Raw genomic sequence first — 12,240 nt, 5'->3', positions numbered from 1 at the left:
GCGGCAGACGTGAGCTCGGGACAGCGGCAGACGTGAGCTCGGGACAGCAGCAGACGTGAGCTCGGGACAGCGGCAGACGTGAGCCCGGGACAGCGGCAGACGTGAGCTCGGGACAGCGGCAGACGTGAGCTCGGGACAGCGGCAGACGTGAGCTCGGGACAGCGGCAGACGTGAGCTCGGGACAGCGGCAGACGTGAGCTCGGGACAGCAGCCGACGTGAGCCCGAGGCATTAGCAGACGTGAGCTCGGGACAGCGGCAGACGTGAGCTCGGGACAGCGGCAGACGTGAGCCCGGGACAGCAGCCGACGTGAGCCCGAGGCATTAGCAGACGTGAGCTCGGGACAGCGGCAGACGTGAGCCCGGGACAGCGGCAGACGTGAGCCCGGGACAGCAGCCGACGTGAGCCCGAGGCATTAGCAGACGTGAGCTCGGGACAGCGGCAGACGTGAGCTCGGGACAGCGGCAGACGTCAGCCCGGGACAGCAGCCGACGTGAGCCCGAGGCATTAGCAGACGTGAGCTCGGGACAGCGGCAGACGTGAGCTCGGGACAGCGGCAGACGTGAGCGCTGAGCGTCCGCGGACGGAGAGACGCCGCCCACCGTGGGTCGGACGTCTGAAGGCAGGCGGACCGGACAGGGTCCTTGCACGTAGCTGAGTATATGACGACAATCCGCCGGACGCAGCAGAGCAGCGACGCTCGTCATCGCCCTTCAGCCGGAGGATTGGCCTCCTTCGATGGTGCCACACTGGCTACAATGTTTGCGCTCGTCATCGCCCATCAGCTGGAGCACTGGCCTCCTTGGACGCTGCCACACTGGCCACGACTAGCATTGTCCTCCTGCCGTGCTGGCACTGGCCACACCTCTTGCGCCGAGGGCGTGACTGCTCATCACCGAATGGTATCTAACCGCGAACAAGTTTGTTTTTAATCCGCGTAAAATGCGACACCGTCCTTGTCGTGCTACAATGGCGCGACAGATGCAAGGAGACATGACGGTCGAAACACATAACGGCATGTCACGAACTTTCGACCATCATGCCAGTAAAATGCATCTGAGCGAACAGCATACCACGCGGAGTGCATCCGCTCAGTTTGACCACAACGGCAAACGGATACCGAGGAAGACAAATGCAGAGCGACACAATGGCTGCACCATTCCCCTACTCGACACAATCCCAGTTTGCAATATCGTAATGAAACGAGCGTCACTGGGGAGTCGGTTCACCTGTTTCGTAGAATACCGCGTCAGCATACACCGTGTACGCGCGCTCCACTTCACCAGCGCCAGTCCCGGTCGGACGCCGCCGCATCGAGCGGAGCGGCCGGCCGGCTGGCCTGGCCTCGTCTCGCACGTGCCGGCTCGCGGCTCGAGCGGGCGCGCGCCAGTACCGGTAGCCGACGGCGCGTGCCGCAGAGCAAACAAACGGCCGTCGCTTCACCGACAGCCTCACTCTTCTGTCGGAGGTGGGATGGGGGAGGGAGCGGGGGGAGGCTGGAGCAGCTTCACTACCAGGAGGGTCCGGAGCGGCCTCGCCGAGCGGAGCGGCAGCTGCACCGTCAAACGGTTCAGGGGACATCCGGGCTCAAACAAGCTGCGGGAATGCGCCTCGTGGTGCGCTCTGGCGAGGACGAAGTGCATGGTGAAGGGCCACATTAGGTCAACAGAGCCCACTGGGGCATGGCAGAGCGCACCCATGCAGGCTCAGTCCGGCATGGGTGCAATCTCCAGGTATCGGCGCTAGCTCCGCTCGGGCGCCATCCCCAGCCACCTGCGCTAGCTCCGCTCGGGCGCCACATCCAGCCACCTGCGCTAGCTCCGCTCGGGCGCCATCTCCCGCCAGCGGCACTGGCTCGCCGCCAGCTCCGCCGTAATTAAAGGCGGCCGGGCAATGAATGGATCTGCGGACCGGCCTCGCCCTGCCCTGCCCCACCCCCACACCACCCCACACCGCCCGCCCGCCCCGCCCCACCCCGCCCCGCTGCCGACCCGTCAGTGGCCACTGATCTGCCAATCAACCGTCGTCAGCAAGGTCGCCGCTGCCAGTTGAGGTCACCACTTCCAAGGCCACAGACCCAGTTGAGTTCGTACATCGACCACCCGACCACGACCCACCGTTCCTCCCGCCCGGACAACACACACTGGATACCACCTGGTGCCGACCCAAATGACGTCTTCCCCTGCCCGAAGAGTTTTCAATCATCTTGCCTCATATCCATGAAAGGCATGAAAATACTGGAGGATGCAGCCGTAATCAACTAAACAGAACTGAACTAACCTGGACTGATAAGTGTCTTCATAGCACGGAAACACCCCCCGGCCAACCGCCGCCCCAAAACTGGCATCGACGGGGCTTTATACACGGCCGAGCGCCGCCGCCAAGCCCCGATCGAACTGTGGCAGAGCCAATCACACAGAGCGTATCGATACACAAGGTGACAGCCGACCGATGCCGGGGAGAGGCTCGCGGCGGCCCCGTGCGCCGCCGGCCTCCCACCCAAGCGTGGCTGCCAGTTTCAGCCGGAGTCGTCGGCCGTTGTCGTTGTCATTATGGCTTTACGACACACCCAGCTGCTGAGGCCATATGGCGTCGCCAGCCACTCATCCCGGCAGGAAGGGCGGGCACCGCGGGGAATTGAACCCCGTACCTCTGGTTTTCCAGACGCGCAGTGGTTAACAAAGACACGTTAACCACTACACTACCGGCACCCCTCCCTCTCTCCCCCCCCCCCCCCCCCGAGTCGTCGGGATGACGTCAGCTCCCGCTCAGCAGGCCGGCACTGCGGGAGCAGCACCACGCTGCAGACTCGGAGACGGCCTGCTCTCAAACTGGTGCCGACGCTGGCCCCGCCACCGCTGGTCTAAATCCGCCGTCAGAGGTGTTTTCTTAACATCCCACGCGCTGGTGGGTGCAGAACGGTGTATTTCACTGATTAGCGCAGTGCTCCATCGCGGCAGACAACGTCAACAATCAATATAAAAAAGGTCGAGCCGGCGCGGCCTCGTCCGTGGGATCGGCTGCACAGCGCAGCTCGTCCGTGGGATCGGCTACACAGCGCAGCTCGTCCGTGGGACTGGCCCCACAGCGCAGGCTCGCCCGCCCCGCCCCGAGGCTGGCCGAGGGCCTCAGTGTCACCCCGAGGCTGGCCGAGGGCCTCACTGCCACCCCGAGGCTGGTCGAGGGCCCCACCCCCTCCCCGAGGCTGGCCGCCGCTCCGTCGCACTCTCGCAGCTCAGGCACCCAGTCCCGCGACACTCCCGCCCGCAGCAGCTGGTGCGTCACCGCGGCCCAAATAACGTTCTGGGGAGGGCAGGGAGCGGGGGGAGCGCACGCTCGGCCGGCCTCACCTGTTCTCCGCCGCCGGGTCCGGCCTCCCGCGACCACACACTGCCTCGCACCACGGCCGGACGGCGGCACACGCAGCCCCGCCGGCGCTCGGTACGGGAGGCGGCTCCCGCAGCGCCCGGTCGCAGCCGTCTGGCCGCCGCCACCGCCGCCGCCGACGGAAGCCAGCTGATCAATGGAGAGCGCGCAGCGGCGTCGCCAGCCGCCGAACGACGGGGGAGGCAACGCCCTGGCCGCTGACGACGGCGGCATGCGGCGGCGGAGCAAACACAGGGAACGGGGAGGACGTCCGGAACCAACGACGGGGAACAAGGTGGCGCTCAGGAGCCAACGACGACGGGAGCACGGGCGGTGCCAGACATCACACGTTAGACGGTCCAGCGCCAGCCGGATGGGCCAGTGACGAAGTGGTGTCAGACTGCATCCGATCGAGGGCATGCTAGCGGAGTCAGCTGATCAGCCTGCATCCGAGCGAGGGCAAGCTGGCGGAGTCAGCTGATCAGACTACATCCGAGCGAGGGCAAGCTGGCGGAGTCAGCTGATCAGACTGCATCCAAGCGAGGGCAAGCTGGCGAGGTCAGCTGATCAGACTGCATCCAAGCGAGGGCAAGCTGGCGGAGTCAGCTGATCAGCCTGCATCCGAGCGAGGGCAAGCTGGCGGAGTCAGCTGATCAGACTGCATCCGAGCGAGGGCAAGCTGGCGGAGTCAGCTGATCAGACTACATCCGAGCGAGGGCAAGCTGGCGAGGTCAGCTGATCAGACTGCATCCAAGCGAGGGCAAGCTGGCGGAGTCAGCTGATCAGACTTCATCCGAGCGAGGGCAAGCTGGCGAGGTCAGCTGATCAGACTACATCCGAGCGAGGGCAAGCTGGCGAGGTCAGTTGATCAGACTGCATCCGAGCGAGGGCAACCTGGCGGAGTCAGCTGATCGGATTGCGTCCGATCGAGGGCATGCTGGCGGAGTCAGCTGATCAGACTGCATTCGAGCGAGGGCAAGCTGGCAGAGTCAGCTGATCAGACTGCATCCGAACGAGGGCATGCTGGCGGAGTCAGCTGATCAGACTACATCCGAGCGAAGGCATGCTGGCGGAGTCAGCTGATCAGCCTGCATCCGAGCGAGGGCAAGCTGGCGGAGTCAGCTGATCGGACTACATCCGAGCGAGGGCAGGCTGGCGAGGTCAGCTGATCAGACTACATCCGAGCGAGGGCAAGCTGGCGAGGTCAGCTGATCAGACTGCATTCGAGCGAGGGCAAGCTGGCAGAGTCAGCTGATCAGACTGCATCCGAGCGAGGGCATGCTGGCGGCATCAGCTGATCAGACTACATCCGAGCGAGGGCATGCTGGCGGAGTCAGCTGATCAGACTGCATCCGAGGGAGGGCACGCTGGCGGAGTCAGCTGATCAGACTGCATCCGAGGGAGGGCATGCTGCCGGAGTCAGCTGATCAATGGAAGTGCAGAAGGCGGCACACGGCAGAACCAGCGACGCATTTGAGTAGGCTGAGGCACGGCGCAGACGAGGAGTCAGCTGGCCATTGACGGCGCAGACGCGAAATCAGCTGGCCATCGACGGCGCAGATGTGAAGTCAGCTGGCCATTGACGGCGCAGACAGCGGAGTCAGCTGACCATTGACGGCGCAGACGTTAAGCCAGCTGGCCATTGACGGCGCAGACGTGTAGTCAGCTGACCATTGACGGCGCAGACGCGGAGTCAGCTGACCATTGACGACGCAGACGCTGAGTCAGCTGGCCGGTGGCGGTACACAGGCGGAGTCAACCGACCAATGGACGGTATAGACGCGTGGCGGAAGCGGTTGTGGAGAAACATCAACCACACCCAGTTCACAGCTGCAGAGCGGTGCACCCAACTGAAATTGATCGAAGTAGAAAACCACCAAACCAAAAGTACTCAAAACACTGCATTGACGTGGGAAATGCGGGGATAAGACCTCGTCACTTTGCTGAAGGTCTGCCGCGGATTGCCACATAATGCCCCGCGGATTGCCACATCACGCCCGGCGGATTGCCACATCATGCCCCTTCTCGAGCTGGACCAGGCAGAGCCACCCCTGATACGTAAGCGGCGGCCCACGGCATCTATCTTCAGCTGCTCATCTCAGCCAGTCACTCAGCCGCCGCGGGTGCGATGGCCACCTGGTGAAAGGCCATTGTCCAACGCGGCGCTGGCAGGGAGATCCTCATCCTCATCTGCATGCTCATGCTCATGCTCATCATCATCATCATCATCATCATCATCATCTTCATCCTAATCCTCATCATCCTCATTCTCATTATCATTCACGCCAACTATCCCATCTGAATTTCAAATTGTGTACAGTAATTTCAGCAGTAAGCATCTCCAAAACATGAAATGGTTTGCATAAAAATCAATTGCAGGCGCTGTACGTGAGGAAATGCCATGCATTGGTATATACGCAGACATGCGCTATTTATGCGCAACTTTAGTTACAGGTACAAACCAATGTTATACCCTCGTCCACAACAGTATCCACCGTTGGGATGTCGGGAGCATGGAAAGACGGGGATTGACATTTCTTGTGAGAAGCGACGTCAAGTGGAGCTGCCTGTGTTAGGAGTCTGCCGGGTTGAATTTTACGCGCACATATTCTTGAATTAGAAGCAATGCCGCGCAGAACTTGTACTAGAAGTTGTGTCGCGTACAGGTAACGTCGCGCGGAAGCTTTGCATTATAATCTAATGGCCTAAAATAGGTATGCGTTAGAAGTGTCTGCGTAAGAGACTGTGTCACACACAATGTCTTGCATTACACATTTTGGAATAAATTTGGTGCGGAAGTTTCTCGTCAGAAGATGTGCGGCATAGAAGTAATGTCGAGTAAAAGGGTTTCCTTCACAGCGTTGCCGCGTAAAACTGTTTGCATAAGAAGTAATGCTGTGAAGGCGCTCTGTCGTATAAGTGCTGTCGCCAGCAGCATTTGCATCAGAAGCATCGTCGGCTGCGAATTTATTGACTTTTTGTCCTTTTACATAATATCAGAAGCTTTCTTTTTTGGTACGTACCACATTCATGTCCCACATTCATGTCAATAACGGTTGCAAAAAAATATCATAGCTTATACAGAGCAGCAGCTTATTGCTGCAATACGGCATGGTCACCACGAGGTTCAACTCTGCCAACGAGAAACATCTTTATCCTTCTAGAGGATTTTTGTTGGCCACTGGGGCTTTACGACGTACTCAGCTGCTGAGGCTACATGGCGCCGCCTACCTCTCACCCTGGCAGGAAGGGCGGGCACACGGAGAGTCGAACCCCATACCTCCGAATGCCCAGACGTGCAATGATTAACGCAGACGCGTCAACCACGACACTACCGGCCGCCATCATTCGGAAGGGTCTATCACTGGATTTGACCGCACATGTCTGGTCACCACAGACCAATTCACGAGGCGGGGAACGAAGGCTGCAGACCACATCCACTATGACACCAGCGCACCTGTCACAACGCCCCGGCTTCCTGCGTGCTGGAGCGCCTCCGTCCGCCAGCCGCTCCGCTCGCTCCCTGCACGCCGACGCATCCTCCACCGTCGCGTGACCCAGTCCGCTCCACCACTCAGAAGCCGCTGCAGAGGGTATTTACGCCAGAGGACAACAGAGAACCGACACGATTTGGGGGCTGAATAAACACCACCGAGCCAGAGCGGCCCACCGTGGATAGATCGCGCGAGCTGCGTGACTCCCACTCTCTGCCGCGAAAGGGCGGCCATCAGCAGCATTTCGGACTCCGGAGACCCAAGATAGAGTCCGGGTCCCAAGACAGAGTCCGAGCCCCACGTGGGGTGCAAATACCTCAACAGCCCAGCGGCACAACCAGTGCGAGGAGCTGTGACAATGACTCGCCAACCCCCCCCCCCCCCCCCCCGTAAACCTTACGCAGATGCTAAAGTGAGCGGATGAGTTAAGATTCATGGGTTGAAAGTTCTTATGTTGAGTGAGCGACCTTAAACATGCTGGGAGGTACAGACCAAATGACGCCGAAATGCTAAATAGCGATCATATTACGGTACTCAATACATCGAGCTGTGGCCACCCTGAAGAGGACGGGGGTTCGGAGAGATTCGGCGAAATATTACACTTCTGCGCGGACACTGCCACTGAAGGGTGGCAAAAAAGGTGTCATCTAGGCTCCCAACACCCCGTACACAGTCAACGTTAAAGGCTGCTATACATAAGGTATACTGAAGAGGCTGGTTATTTGATCGATGTACGTATGCATGCATATATATATATATATATATATATATATATATATATATATATATATATATATATATATACGTATGTATACATGTGTATATACATATAAACTAGCAAAAATGGCACCACCTTCGTCCAAGCTATAACATTGCAACGCGTCTTCTGTCCCCACATTTTTCCATATCTTACAGATTATTAAGGATGAATTTGCTGATATTGCGCACTCCTGTCAGCCTATGGGTCTGCTAGCCCCTCTAGATATGGAAAAACATATTTCAACCGCGCATGCAATCACCCCGAAATTCCTCCTCTAAAAATATCACGGTGCTTTCTTGAACAAATACTAAAAGCCTGTACGCTGGACGTCTCTTTTCGCGGGCCGGATGGACGAATGTATTATCAAATGGACGGTGTTGCGATGGGCTCTCCTCTCGCAACTTAACTCGTTAATTTCTCCAGGGGCGCGCAAAAACCAACATGCAAATCCAACACATTAAAAAATGATGATACACAGCCTCACATGTACTATCGTCACGTAGACCATATCTTTGTGAAGGTCAGGGGCACTGAGTAGCTGGAGCGCCTACCATTTTTAAAGAGCGATCGAAATCAAAATTCGGCTAAGAATCATAAGACTGGGAGTGTGTTCTTGGTAGGGCTCTCGCGAGCAGCCGCCTGCGAGCTTGTGGGGCGTGGGGGCGTCGAGTCTGGCCGCTGACCAGGATTTGTGGGCTCCGAGACAATCGGTTTGACATAGTGCGACGCTGCCTGCCGTGAGATGCGGAACACGACGCTGCGCGAGCCAAATGCCGACGCGTCGTTAACGCCCAAAATAGGCGGTGCTAAGAATCGTTAATGACATGAATGGTTGTGAGCGGACGGAAAGCGCCGGCCACATGTCGCCCCGTTCCTCCCCGCGTGAGAGTCCGGGTACACCCAGACGAATCGCGGCGGAACAGCGGGAGGCTGCACAGGAACCCGAGAGACCAGCAGCAGCCCCTGTCCCCGGGGCCGCGCTGATCGGCACGGACATGGCATTAGCTGGACTAAGCTGTGTACCGCTCGCCCACACAGAACAACAGAGCCCCGACAGTCCACAGACCGTCTGTTCTGCGCGCGAGCGGGCCAGCCCACATCTTACACCACGACAGCGCACCGATCGTCTGTTCCGTGCGCGAGCGGGCCAGCCCACGCAGCACACCAAAGTCCCGACAATCCACAGACCGTCTGTTCCGTGCCCGGGTGGGCCAGCCCACGCAGCACACCAGAGTCCCGACAGTCCACAGACCGTCTGTTCCGTGCGCAAGCGGGCCAGCCCGTGGACCGCGAGCCGACAGCCCGACGGCAGGGCGCCGCCCCACCGGCTCTCGCAGAGCCCACGGCGGACGCCTGGCCGACCTCCCCGTCTGCTTCTGCGCCCCCCGCGCCACCAGCCAATGACCCAGGGTGACCTCACGTGACCTCTTGCGCCCGGCGCGTGCGGCGGTCGAGTTGGCCACGTGACGCGGCGCTCGGTCAGCCCACACAGCCGGGCTGCGTCAGTCCAGCGGGTGACGATCGTGACTCCCCCGCTTGCGGCGGCCGCGGTCGACAGCGCGCGCCCCAGGCCACGCGCGACCGCCGGAGCCGCGGCCTGGCTCGGCTCGGTCCGGCCGCAGCCCACACGCGAGAGGTGGGGTCGCAGCGCACCTGGCTGGCGGACCAAGCTTTACGAGCAGCGTCAGACGTGGAAGCTGCTTACAGTTTGAGCGCATTCTCCATCTGAACATTAGCTAATTACAAGCGGGCTTATGTCCCGCTCAATCGCTGCCTTTTGTCCATCACAAAATTCCACACCAGCGAGGAAAACTATGTTGGTCTCACTACAACTTGCTAAGTTCAGACTTGCCATGCCTGGCACAGAGGGTACCTAAAAAGCCCAATTTTGGCAAATACAGCATGGGCTGACCTGATGCTGACCTAGCAGTCCCTGGGTATGCACAATATACAGCTCAAACCCCTAAACAGATCTTGCAGCACAACAGATGGCTGTCAGCTGAACCAATGTGTAGCCAAGGTCTGACAGCCAGTCCAGCATCCATTTGGTGTGTGGCACAAAGGGACACCATGGCCACTATCACCCTGCCATCAAAAGGTGCTGCAACTATGCTGTAGAACTGGCCAGATGGGTGTGACAACCTGCCACCTGCCCAGCAAACTAGGATGCTGCACCTGGTGACATCATTCCATGGGGCCCCTAATTCATTTTATGGCAGGATTCAAACATGCTGGAGATGTTAGCTGCACCTACACCACTGGCATCCAGCTGTTGTGGAGGGATAGTTCCCATAATACATGCTAAAAGGCATGCACTCATAGCAGTCACATGACAAATCATAGATCATACATTACATAGGGCTGAATTTGAATTGATTTAAGTCTTTTTGATTGCTGATATTTTCTGTGTCTGTTTAGGTTTACCAGTGACTTGGCTTAAGTGCATTAATGTCATGATAGTCCACATATTTCAATGATCAACTGATGAATATATCATAAAAGCAGAAAAATAAATACATACAAACCCACTTTGCAATATGACAGTTGGCTCCTGGTCCACTGCTGTCCAGCAAAAACTGATCATTTTCAAGATAATTTTAAGGCAATTTCAATTCAGATCCAAAATTAATAGTTATGTCATGATTTGAAGCTATTTTTCTGAACTCAACTTACTCCTGCCAGTGGCATGCCTAGATGGGAGGGTCTTTGAGGCTGTGCTCTCCTCACATCGGATGGGTGGGGAGGGTCAGGGGCAGGGCCCTGGGGGGGGGGGGGGGGGGGGGCAGTACTTCAGCCAATGGGTCAGCAGATGGTGCTGACCACTTGGCTGAAAGAGCACCCTTTAAATTGGCTCATGGAATCCTACTGATCATATATACTTAAAAGAACAATGTGGCCATGTAGCTGAGAAACATCTTGTTCCTAATAGTTGAATGACTGCCCTGCTATCAAGCCCTGGGCACAGCAGTATCCAGTGACTAAAACAACTAAATAATTATTGCACAGCTTACATCCTGTTGAAGACTTGCTCTGCATAACTTGCACAGATACCTTTGGGTTAACAATACCTGTCTAACATAACTTGTAGTACTAACCTAAAATTACCCCCTAAGCTGTCCTGCTAATTTACCTAGAAACTTGGCAGCTTGTTCACATTATATTACAGCCAGAAGATTTTTGTTCCCACAGTGCTGCAGCAGGGCTCATAGGAGCTACTGAGGGCCTTCACAGACTGTCACTGGCTAGTTACCTGCTGACCTCATGGCACTTGGACCAAACAATGTGCCCACCCTCCCATATGCTCAACATCAGTCTGATCGATCATTACCAGCTATGACCAAAATGCCACCATGGTGATTTTCTTCTTCTAAAAAAGGAGGGCCTGAGCTTGAAGACCCTTAGAGTTTATCAAGGTTTCTGGACACTGACTTAAGCACCCTCCCAGATCATGGATGATCCAGTCATAAAGCATATGAATATTGGGGGGGGGGGGGCAAGAGCAGCTCATGAATTTGCCATTTGGCACATACAAAAAGCAAGAAAGGAGGATGCTGGCAGATATGCATGTCATTTATGAATTATTTTCCTGAATAAGTCATAAGATGATGGATATGTTGTGGCATGACCCGCTTGGAGATATCATGTAGCATTTCTGGTGGTCTTCTGAGAACATTTGTGCATCAATACATGGCTGAGTTTTCATAACAGCTACATTCAGTACACGTTGGATGAATGCAGCACGGAACAGGCTTTACTTACATATTGGGCTGGTATGCAGGCAGTCACGGCCCAGGCATGGATGGAGCATTACACCATACAAATAAACACTCAAGCACACCGTCGCAGATGGGCGGAGTTCTGCTCTTTCACACCAAGGCCTCAATACACGACCCTGGCTCTGCTCAAGGCGATAAATGTTGAGTGACACTGTCCCGCTGCGCGCTACCCCGCGCTGATCACCGTATGATGTCACTGGGACATTTGTTAAGCCGAAACAGCCGCATATGTGGTGAGGGACAAAAGTGTTCGTGTGTATTAGAAGACGTCTGATGAGTGGAATGAATAGATGAATCAATGTGAACGTAAAAAATGAAAAAAATAACAGTTGTGTCCAATCTGTAAGAGATTTAAGAGCCAGGGCGGCAGTGTAGGACCCAGGCAAACAAGCCATTCGAGGACGATCCAGCGTGTTTTGCGTTAAAGAAGCGCTCGGCATAAGCAGTTATGTATCAATTCAGAAGCACCAGATGAACTCAATACTGCAACCCCGGGAAACCAGTTTATTATGTGCATTATAGCAACCACCCTCCAGTGATCTGTCTCCATGTCCCATTGCCCCAAGAAAATCTATCGAACTTTTAGACCCTAGTTGGCCTTCATGAAACCCGATCGCGTAGGCCACCCGACGTTCCCAAATGGTTAGGTATTGGTGCTGTTACCAAGAACTGTTGGCCGAAGCGAGTGTGCGCGTATCTTTTACCTTCGTGACTGAAATATATTTGAGGATCAGTCGGGCATATTAGCGCAAGAAGCTAAAGGTGCCCCAAGCTTCTCAGCTTGGGCTCCAAACTGGACCTGGTCGGGCACATTAGCTTGCCTCCATCTTAGTGAAAAATTTCAG

The 12,240-nt window shown here is 56.6% G+C and overlaps 1 protein-coding gene across 1 annotated transcript in view; it reads right to left on the bottom strand.

Annotated features, from left to right (window-relative positions):
- The window catches only part of LOC119113590 (uncharacterized), a 78,413-nt gene extending 66,911 nt beyond the window's left edge, over window positions 1–11,502 (bottom strand). The window contains exon 1 of the mRNA XM_037237881.1: window positions 11,379–11,502. The gene's annotated coding sequence lies outside the window, so the exon portion shown is untranslated. The remainder of the gene's footprint in view (window positions 1–11,378) is intronic.
- Between the last annotated feature and the right edge of the window lie 738 nt (window positions 11,503–12,240).

Source organism: Pollicipes pollicipes, unplaced genomic scaffold, assembly GCF_011947565.3.
Source record: "Pollicipes pollicipes isolate AB1234 unplaced genomic scaffold, Ppol_2.1 Scaffold_7262;HRSCAF=8765_pilon_pilon_pilon, whole genome shotgun sequence".
NCBI lineage: Eukaryota > Metazoa > Arthropoda > Thecostraca > Pollicipedomorpha > Pollicipedidae > Pollicipes > Pollicipes pollicipes.
Note: the sequence above shows the minus strand (reverse complement) of the source record. Positions and strands in the feature narration are given on the sequence as shown.